Here is an 8,491-nt window from a genome sequence, read left to right as displayed (position 1 = left end):
CTGAGATGTGAAAAACTGAGGGAATATTCAGTTGATTAGGTATGAGAAAACTAGAAATTGTGTGTGTATTTTTATCAGAGTGCCTGACACAGGTTATGTATTAAATATCAACTTTGAATACAAGTATTCTAATACATGCTTTTTTTGCTTTCAGGTCACCCTAATTATAATAAGAGAGGGCTGCTTACTTTTGGAGGTTTTAAATAAATATATCACATCTCCCTTCTCCTAAATTTGAAATCGACTGAGAAAAAAATCCAGGGAGCAACTGTATGGAGATCTAAATATCACTTGTATAAAGGATGATGCTGATTAGAGAATACAAATTTAGACCCTCAACTAAGTACCCTTACTAATTCTAAGCCCCACTTCCTTCCCTGTCACAGGCAGCTCTGAACAAAAGCATGCCAACACTGTAGGGAAGTCCATAAACTCAGAACCTGGAACACATCGTCAATGCATGCTTTCTGAGAAACAAGCCCAGAAGGGCCTGAGCCACACGTACTTAGATTATCCCCCCAAATCCACCTCCAGTCAGTAAAGTCTGTCCTGAGAAGAGAGTGAGGCAATAGATCAGGAGTTCAGGAATGCTACCTACACAGAAATACAGAGAGAAGGGAAAGGAGTTTCTCTCTTAAAACAAAGACAAATAAGTGAATGTTACTGATGTCTGGAAAACATCCATACAGGATACAATGGGGACAAAAGACGGGAATTTTCAATGGATGGATGTCATTTCAAAGATGAATGAACATGTCCTCAATGGCCTTTGCCTTTGCACTTTCAAACCCAGTTCTTGGAACTCAGGAACAGATTGAAGCAAAATTGAGATTTTACCTTATTTCAGGTAGTAAAAGAAGAAGGAAAAAAAAAAAAAAAACTGGAAGAGAGAAAAAAAGAAAGTGTCTTGTCCATTAGTTGGATTTGGAGTGAAATTCTGTTTTCCTATTTTCCAATCTCATATTACATGGGTGGCTCCTACCCAGAGGGAAAAACTGCCTCCAGCTTAAAAAATGCCAGCTCACATTCCATCACTGCCGTCACATCTCCCATGCTCCTGATGATTTACTGACAGAACTGATAATTCCATCTGAAGACTTTGTCCCTGGGCCTTTTATCTTATTCTTTCTTGACTAACCATCTTCCCTGAGGGATTAAAGAGTAAAACTACTAAAAAACAGCGCACGCAGAGGAAGGAAATATGCTGCACAAAATGCTGTTCTTGGCCACCAGGCTAGCTCAAAGCTCCTTACTTCCCTTTAAATTTAGGTTTAATCTGCGGACTGAAAAGGCATTGCTCTGAGGTGCCTTCCCCACACTTCCCAGGCTCTGCTGTGCATTGTGGGGTACCACATTTCACAGATTCCCTTCCCGATGTAGGACCACCCACTGTAAGGCATCTGTAGAAGACTAGAGATGCAAAAGGCAGGGGGAAACTCTGGCAGCTACTGGACTTCTTCCAGAGTCTGGTCCCACAGGACAGCCGTTCTCTCTGTAGTCCCAAACCTGAACGGCAGCTCCCAATACAGCACTGGTTCCCACCACGTGGTCTCTGAGAACATAAAGCTTATGTAACTTCATGACACACAGTGTCTAAAATATTTACCTGCTGGCCTTTCACAGAACATGTCTGCTGACTCCTGCAATAAATAAAACAAGGCCTTCTATCGAGAGGCCCAGGTGGGCTCTGTGATCCAATTAGTCTAGACCAGCATTGTCCAGTAAAAACATGGTGTAAGCTACCTCGTAATTTTACATTTTCTAGTAGCCACATTCCAAAAAAGAAACAGGTTAAATCAATTACAAAAAATATACCTTATCTAAGCCAATGTATCCTATAATCGTTTCAACATGTTATTAATATAAAAAACTGTTGAGATATTTTACATTATTTTTAGTAGTGAGTCTACAAAATCCAGGGTAGATTGTATACTTAAGCACATTTCATTTTGGATGCTCAATTTTCCTTACAAATACTTGATCTCTATGGAGATTTCATAAAATTTACAGTTGAAAAAGTAGATTCACACTACACCCCTAGCAGAATGGATAAAACAAAAAATAGTGACAACACTAAATGCTGGCCAAGATGCAGAGAAACTGGCTCACTCATACAATGCTGGTAGAAATGCAAAATGGTACGGTGACCCTGAAAACAATTTGGCAATTTCTTATAAAACTAACATGCACCTACACCACGATATGGCCTTGCACTCCTGGGTATTTATCCCAGTTAAATAAAAACATATTCACACAAAAACCAGTATGCAAATGTTTGTGATAGCTTTAGTCATAATAGCCTGAAACTGGAAAAACTGCAGATGTGTTTCAGCAGGTCAATGGTTATGCAAACAGTGACGCAACCAAACCATGAACTTATCAATAAAAAGGAGCTAACTATTGAAACATGGAACAATATGGGTAACTCTCAAAGGAATTAAGTGAAAGAACCCAGGCTCGAAAAGACGCTTAGTATATGATTCCATTTCTATAGTATCCTTGGCATGACAAAATTATAGAAATGAAGAACAGATTAGTGGTTGCCAGGGTCAGGGCTGGGGGAGGTGTGGAGAGATGTGGGTGTGACTAGAAAAGTATAAAAGGACACATGAGGGACCCCTGTGGGGACGGAAGTGCTCTGAATCCACATCACTGTCAATATCCTGCTTATGGATCTGGAGCTACAATTTTGCAAGATGTTATCATTGGAGAAACTGGGTAAAGGAGACGGGATTTCTCTGTCCTATTTCTTACACTTGCATGTAAATCTACAAAATAAAAAGTTTAAATTTAATAAAAGTAGATTCACATAACCGAGGCTCTGCAATAACTGAAAATCTTTCAATAACTCAAATATCATTTTTTAAATTTAAAAAATTAATTAAACTTAAAAAAATTCAATCTTTAGTCACTCTTGCCACATTTCAAGTACACAATAGCCACACATGTAGCTAGTGGCCGAAGTATTACACAGGGTGACTCTAGATCCTCTTTTTGGGCTAGAATGGCTAAAAACAGAGCCAAACTTTAGGCATTAGAGAGGAAAAGGGCCACACAATACTACTCCCAGAAAGCACGCTGCCTACAAAGAAACACACATTTCTGCTCTAAATACTCTGCAGTTCCAAAAGAGATAATGAAACCTCCATAGTATTAAAAAACTAACCAGTTGTGACAAACTGCTTATAGAGAGGCATTGTTCTCTAGACAGTTCCTCAGCCAGCTAACAGGATGTTGTCTCCTAGACAAGATGTGCCTTTCCTCCTTAAACTCACATGTTTGAAAAAAATGAATAAGATAAATAAAAGTGAATTATTTTAGATTACAGCTTTCCCCACCAACCCCTATTTCTGCATCAACAATGGAGTTTAGCGTGATAAGCGCTAATGACACACGTTTACAAGAAGCTGACACTCAGCTCAGAAGGTCCCTGTCTTTGACAAGCTGACAGATGACATTGGAAGATGAAGTGAAATTGTGACTCCTCCAAGCACTGGCTGCCCACCACGCAGAAGGGCCATGGGAAACAGGGGGAATGGTCTCTGTTAATGGACCACTAGAGAGGGATGTGCAGGGTTCAGGGGCTCTGCTCTCCTTGGCGACCACTGTGGTTAGATTCTCCAGGAAATAATGGGGAGCCTGGCACAGCTTCATGTGCTGTTCTGCTTATGTGTGTTCCCAATGGTGGGGCCTTGGGTGACGCACGTGCCTTTTAAATGGATAGTAACAGATCACACTGCGAGAAAATCACCAGGAACAATGGTCTAAAGGGATTGCAGCAGCTGATCAGTTCCGGAAAGAAGTCAACAGACCCTCATTCTATTGAGCAAGATCCCCCACCATGTGGACCTTTCTGCCTGCTGGCTTTATGTGCCTCTACCCTCCACTCATATTGGTTTACTTGCTTCCTTCCTTCAAAATCCTGCCTGGTTGACCCCTGTAACTTTGCTCAGGCTGTCCCTCTGCCTACACCAGTTCCCTTTACTTTAAAAAAAAATTTTTTTTTGTCTTTATTTTTTTTAAATTGAAGTATAGTTGATTTCCGATTTACAATGTTGTGTTAGTTTCAGATATACAGCAAAGTAATTCCTATATATATATATATATACACATATATATACACACACATATATATACACACACATATGTATAAATCTATTCTTTTTCAGATGCTTTTCCCTTATAGGTTATTACAAAATATTGAGTGGAGTTCCCTGTGCTATACAGTAGGTCCTTGTTGGTTATCTATTTTATATACAGTAGTGTGTATGTGTTAACCCCAAACTCCTATTTTATCCCTCCCCGCCCTTTCCCCTTTGGTAACCATAAGTTTGTTTTTTGTGTCTGTGAATCTACTGCTATTTTGTAAATGAGTTCAGTTGCATCTTTTTTTAGATTCCACATGTAAGTGATACATGATATTTGCCTTTCTCTGTCTGACTTACTTAGTATCATAATCTCTAGTTCCATCCATGTTGCTGCAAATGGCATTATTTCATTCTTTTCTATGGCTGAGTAATATTCCATTGTATAAATATACCACATTGTTATTCATTCATCCATCGATGGACACTTAGGTTGCTTCCATGTCTTGGTCATTGTGAAGAGTGTTGCTATGAACGTTGAAATGCATGTATCTTTTCAAGTAAGACTTGACATAAATCCCATTTACTTTTTTTTAACCCATTTACTTTTATTAGGGTCTCATTCCTCCCTTAAAGTCCAGGTAAAACCACACTTCCTAGAACTACAACCTCACTGTAAATGATCTTGCCTTCTGCAAGATTTCCATTGCTAATAATAACAGCAGCATTTCATTGGGCAACTATCTGTTCCCAGTTCTGTGGCTGGCATTTTCATACTGCCCAACTTAATCCTCATACACTTACTGGGTGTGAATTATTACCATTTTCCAGACAGGTAAACTGAGGATGTGAGCTATTAAGTAGCTAGCCTCAGGTCACACAGCAGGTGACAATCAGAACCAGTATTCAAACTAAATCTGTTTTTCTGTCTCCAAAAACCTATACTTTTATCCCTGTACTATTCCATTAACTCAGGACACAGTCATTTAATCAAACCATATTTACAGAGCATCTGATAGACACCAGGCCCTGAGCTAGGCTCTAAGGACACAACAAATAATAAATTGATGATGTTCACAATACAATCATATAAGTGCATTTGGTGAAGAAACGTACAAAGAATTATAAGGCTTCACAGAAATATGTCATTTACGGCGGGTTTGCAAGATATATGAAAGTTAACCAGGTGGAAAGGAGCTGGTCAAATGCATGGCATGGGGGTGGGAAGATGCAGGGCAATATAGTCTACACCGAGAAAATGCATGTGCAAAGGCAAAGAATTAGAAAAGTCCACAGAGGGTTACAAAATAATTCAGCAGCATGCTAGAAAAACACTGTCAAGGACAGGTTATAAGGGCTTGCTTTGTCACGCACAGGAGCTGGAAGGTATTCTGTGGGTAACAGAGCCACAAAAAAGGATTTTTCAGCAGAAGGTGATCAGAACACATAGGCATCCCTTTCATTTATTCATCAAGTATATATCGAGTACCAAGTATTGTGCTGAAATTGGAGACATAAAGATGAGTTTTCAGTTCAATGGTGGAAAGAATCAAATAAGTCAACAATTAGAGAAAAACAGGGTAACTCCTGGACAGAGGTGTGGGCAGGATGGCACGCAGCACAGAGGATTGGGCACTGGTTAGAATGGCAGGAGGTGACAAGTGTCGGGAATGGCCCCCGGAGATGTCACGCTGGGGGTGGCTGGAGGATGGACTGGAAGGTGTTCGATGGGGGATACAGTGAGGGAATTGAAACTGTAATGAGAATATATTTGAGAGTTATTTCATAAAAAGTATTAAAATATTTAGCTGCTTGCTGGAGGGGGGCAGGGACAGGGCAGAAGTAGAGAGAAGAATAGAGCTTGTGACTAAAATCTTTAGTCCACTGAGCTTATGGGAAGGCAAAGTATTGGGAACAGAAAAAGCAGTAAGTTTGCAGAGGAAAGAGTCTGCATTCAGTATTGTACACAATAAGAGAAAACTGTCAATCATTCACAAACAGGACAAACAAAAAGAGAATCGAATAGAAAAACATATTGGAAAGAAAAAATGGAAAGTCAGATAACAATAACGTCATACTTATGTTAATTTATGTTACGTTAATTTTTAATACTAATTATTGCATTATTTAGCAATAATGGTAAATATTGAGCCATCTCACTTATCCAAATAGTACATGTTTGAGCTTACTAAAATAATAAATACTATTTTATTTGCTTTCTTGCTCTATAGGCTAAGTCTCTTGCACAGTGCAACATGAATTCCCTGCAACTTTGTAACCTGCACTTTTAAGTATACAATGGAGTCTTCTAGAAGCTATATTTTATTTGATGACAGCATCACCCTAAGAGCATAAATGAGTGCTTATGCATCCTTGTGTGTTTCCAAAATTTTTCAATGTTTAGAGTATAGCTATACGCATTTCCAGAGATGAACTCAGCTTGTTTTCAGTACTACTACTGTGCTCTTATAACGTTTCTTTGGTTCTACCTGCTATCATCTTTGTAACCTCATTACCTACCAATAAATCATTGTTTTGAAATCTTAAAAATGTTCTTCTGCCTACATGGAAACACAATAAGAGGTAAGTATACTGTGTTGCCTTATTTTACAGTATTTTAAAATATTTTTTGAAATTTTTCCAAAGCTTAAAATTTTATCTGTGTGCTATAATTTGATTTTAATAATATTTTATTCTAAAGTGAAATAAAATGCATTTATAATGCATTTTCCTTACAGTTTAAGGACAGATTTCTGTTTTTAAAAAAAAGAGAGAACTCTGAAGACTCACTTTCTCAATGCACAGCAACAGAGATCTACATCTAAAGATGTTGAAAAAGATCAGAGTTCTTGACTGAAGAAAGGGGTGAATCTACTCCAAAGAAAGTTAAGATGAAAGTAAGACAGAAAATCTCTTTGGCCTCATAGATGTTAATAATTTCTCTTGTTGAGTCTCATACACCAGAAACTTTGGAAATATATTTATAATGGTGCAAGCTAAAATGCAGCATTAATTTTTAATCCACTTCTCAGGATTTAAAGAAAAAGGAATTGGATATACCTTTCTGATGAGATATTTAGAAGTGAAAAATGGTTTTCTGCAGCTTTTCAAACTAGAAGTGAAAAAGCCACATAAGCATCTTACGGGGTAAGACGTCGTATCGCATGGAGTGGAGAAGGGCCCACAACACCCGAGGGACTAATAAGGCCTGTACAATTGACAGAACATAAGGGATGCCCTGAAGTCAAAAGTTTAAGAACCAGGAATCTACACTTCAGCTGCCTCCTCTGCTCTGCTCTTCCACTTGACAGTCTGTTTCACACATCAGCATCTGCCCCTTCCAGCCCAAAGGTTGCCCCTCTAACACTGAGATAACACCAGGCCCCTGTGATAACGGAGGACGAGGGTACCAGAGCTGACCTCCATGTCCTGCCTCGGTTCACATCATACAAGCCAGCCGTTTGCCCACACTCTCCTCCTTCTGCATAACAGTTGGCCATCCTGGCCCTCCTGTTCTCTCAAAGGTATGTGTCTCTCTTCTAAGCTCTTCCCCAAATTGGTTCCATCCCCGCTAATAATTAATTTTTTCTTACAAAAAGAGACAGACAGACAGAAAACACACAGAGCCTTCTCTTTCAACTCCAGTTTTGCCTCAAGTTACTATTACATTTTTTTGGTTTTCTCTCTGGTTAATAACAGTGGATACATACTACAAGTCCACAATCTCTCATCCAAATGCTAACAGTACAGAAAGCTGTGAAAATAAATGATTTTGCAACTCATTTGAGGGCCACACCTGATCTTCGAATTTGGCGGTAATAATGGAAAGTGCCACCTGAAGTGAATAGTCATATTCTGCTGTGGAAACATCATGCTGGTTGGTTGATACAGTGCACTGGGTGAGGGGGTTGTAACATAAAGTGTACATGCACTCTATTACATTTTCAAAACATCTGTATTTTGAAAAACATCTGGCCCCAAGCATCTTGGGGAAAGGATTGTAAACATGCACTATCTTTCATATCAATCTCAAGATTTAGGAGCAACTGCAAAAGTATTTACACTCTGTCTTTGATTAATACAGAGGCTGATATGAAACACCAGTGGTTTCCAATTTAAGAAGCCTGTCTATAGAACTGTGGTCTAATTCACATGGCAGGACAACATTAAGGTACATTAACATGTCTAGACACTCTTCATATACCACTTAATATTCTCAGAGGATGTCTCCTTGTGTAAGTACAGAGAGTTGTCTTAATGAAATAAACATTGGTGATTCCCATGAGAATCAACAGATATAAAGAGAGAAATAGCTATGGCCATTCTCCCTGCCAGGAGCCTTGCAGATCAGTTTTCCCAGAAAGGTGGGTGGAGTAGTGACAGCGTTTCACACTCAGATGTCAATG

This window comes from Balaenoptera ricei, chromosome 7, assembly GCF_028023285.1.
Source record: "Balaenoptera ricei isolate mBalRic1 chromosome 7, mBalRic1.hap2, whole genome shotgun sequence".
NCBI classification, from domain to species: Eukaryota; Metazoa; Chordata; class Mammalia; order Artiodactyla; family Balaenopteridae; genus Balaenoptera; species Balaenoptera ricei.
The sequence above is the reverse complement of the archived record's forward strand: the minus strand, read 5'-3'. Positions refer to the sequence as shown.